This window comes from Schistocerca nitens, chromosome 5 (genome assembly GCF_023898315.1).
Source record: "Schistocerca nitens isolate TAMUIC-IGC-003100 chromosome 5, iqSchNite1.1, whole genome shotgun sequence".
Taxonomy (NCBI): domain Eukaryota; kingdom Metazoa; phylum Arthropoda; class Insecta; order Orthoptera; family Acrididae; genus Schistocerca; species Schistocerca nitens.
In genome coordinates this window covers 197,372,425-197,375,704 of record NC_064618.1, presented here as the reverse complement: position 1 = coordinate 197,375,704, position 3,280 = coordinate 197,372,425, and positions in this window count along the sequence as shown.

Here is a 3,280-nt window from a genome sequence, read left to right as displayed (position 1 = left end):
GAGTATGTTCAATATTTCCTAAACGACTGGAACGATTTCAGGAAAATTTGTACACGTATCACTTGCTACCTGCAAAGAAGCACTGTGATGAAAACCACATACCTCTCAAAGGTGTGCGGATGGGTTGAAGAAGGGGCGTAACACATTGCGCGCAAGTAGGCGACCATATTCATCCATTATTTGGGAATGAGACCAGTTAGCCAATTGCAAAGAACTGTACGCATAATTTCAAACCTTTGCGAAACTTTTTCTCGCTGATACCACCAATAAAATTATCAAAGTTTATCTCTTAATACATATTCGTTGTTTATGCAGTAAAACTGACGCATCACACACGACATTTGAATTTAATACTTCCTCACTACTAACTCAATGCACAGCTCATTTTGCAGGCAGTTTTCCACATATACCACTAAATGCGCTTGCAAAATTATACCATTGTACGGCACATTCTTCACGACATGTGGCGTCATAAACACTGAGATGCTCGAGAAACGCAGGATCATGCGTGACGCTTTAATTAATTACTTCTTTATTCTTTACTATGAATTTTATTCGCAGCATAGTTCGCATACAGTATCCACACATACCACTGAATGCACTTGCAGCATTATGTCGTTGTACGACACATACAGGTTCAGGGGATATGGCTAAAACAGGTCGCAAATTACCCTGATTAAACTGATCCATTATTTGATTATGATAACCATTATCAACGTTCTATGAACTGTAAACCTAATTTCAAAACTTTTCCTGGCTTACATGCTGAACATCTAATACTCGACATTAGCTCATTTTTCATCAGAAGTTTGAAGCTGTTTTATACAACGGTGTTCGATTGTTTAAAGAGTCGGGGGTTCATTGGTTGCTTACTATCTGAATCGGAACTCTGTGGGACTAGGGACCATTTACATCCCATAAGGGTGAGAATAAAAAGGTGATGAAGTATAACACAGGAAGACCTGGGACATTGGTAACAAATGTGGTACATGATTTGTTATTAATGGTGTAAAAACACTGTGCGTCTATGACTCCCAATTACCACTAGGGACAGGGTCGGTCTGAGAAGGGGTGATGTAAAAACATTCATTTAGATACGGAAACAGCAAAAGTTACAAGATTCACTTTTATTTAATTGATGACTGGTTTAAGGGTTATCTAACCAACTTTGAAATCATCCAGACAGACAAATCAGCACTTTGCGAAATAGCATGTAATCCACTTCAAGATTATACTTATATGTATAGAGAGATCATGTTTGACCATTAAGAGTTTGTTCTGTCACTTTTCATGTTTAACCTTGACTTTATTATACGTACATGTATAACATTGACCTGGTTTACATGCTACTGCGGAAAATACTGTTTTGTCTCTGACTGATTTGCAAATGGGTGCACGAAACCCGAAACTAGTCACGAAATAATTAAAGAAATGAATATTGCAACTCTAGCTGTTTCTATATCGCTATATCGCACTAGTTAAGAAACGTTGCTCTCCAGCAATTAATTCAGCATGTTAGATATCCGGAAAACTTTCGAAAATGATCTGTTGGTATTGTTTTCTGTATTTAATTTACTTTAAATACTTGTAAAAATATAAAGTGCAATTTGTCTCTCAGTTGTGCTACTCAGTGCATCAACCACTACAGCGGGCCAATAATTTTATTAACATCTTTTGGCACCTAAGATTATGACACATGGCTGAATATCACGGATAAATTTAACATCATCTTTGGAGTCATACGGTCTAAATCAGCAGATGCATGTGCAATATTTGTCACATACTTATATGTTCAGTATCTCCTAATAGGCCGGCCGAAGTGGCCGTGCGGTTCTAGGCGCTGCAGTCTGGAACCGCGAGACCGCTACGGTCGCAGGTTCGAATCCTGCCTCGGGTATGGATGTGTGTGATGTCCTTAGGTTAGTTAGGTTCAACTAGTTCTAAGGTCTAGGGGACTAATGACCTCAGAAGTTGAGTCCCATAGTGCTCAGAGCCATTTGAACCATCTCCTAATAATCCTCCAATCGATTTCAAGGAAACTTTGCACAATTATTACATACTATGGACAGAAACGCGGTCGGGTGAAAACTAACAACCTCCCACTGGGCTGTGATATTTGAGGTGATAAAGGAACGATGAACGGGGGGGGGGGGGGAGGTGGATTCAGAGAGCGAGGTTAAGAGATGGACTAGATGGACTGACAGAGGGGGTGGAGGAAATGGACAGAGAGAGGGGGAAGGAGGAAGTCAACAATCGGTGGAAGAGGATGTGAACAGAGAGAGGGCGGGACCGGACGGGGTGCGATACATCGACAAAGAGGGGATGGATGAAAGATGGGGGAGGAGGTAGATAAACATGAGAGCAGGAGATGGCAGGGAGAAGGGGAGGAAGACTAATAGAAGACTTGAAAAAATAAATACCCAGGCGACGCCAGGATTCTCAGCTAGTCAGTCGAAATAAGGGTCGCCACCCTCCTGTTGACATACGAGGCAGGGTTGTTAAATATCTTACTTTTCCAATGTCAATAATCAAAAGCTCTGTAGCAAAACAGTTACTTCCATACAGGTCCCGAGTTGTGACAACTGGACTGCAATATTATCACCACATATAGTCCAAAACCAACTCTAACTGGCCCCTAACTACTCCTCGCGATAATTTACAAGCAACAAAACCACAAACTGTTCAATCTCAACGAAGGGAAAGACTCACAAAAACACCAACACAAACTCGTACGGTAACAAATGAAACGTTTTGGCATGAATTAACTCTAACCAAGTCAATCACTTTTGTCTGACACCATCTCCAACTAGCGAATGTCTGCATGTAATTCTCTGTTGTGTTTACTTTTATCGTTCGAGTCTGCGCTAGCTAATCCGCAAAACTCAGCGAAAGAAAGGCGAATACACCTAAGCAGAGTTTGACGCCCGCACAGTGGTACATATTCTCCAATGTTATTTATGCTTTCCGTGATGGGAAAAGAATCTCGTTGTTCACGAAGGATCACTAACTAAAAATTTACGAAATCCCATGGCTTGCCACCTCAGTTTCACGAAGTCTGCGGTCGACTTTTCAATTTCGACAGTACAAAACGACCCACGAAATTTAGGCCTCTCAGCTAACCAGAATCATGAGCAGGGTGGAAGCAATATTGATGTAGGCCTAGTGGTGGGAAGTCCTCTAAGTGGAATCATTGCAGAAATTTTCATTAACCACATTGAAAATAAACTTCTCAACAACAAAGACATAATAACCCAGAAAATAGTACACTATCGCATATATG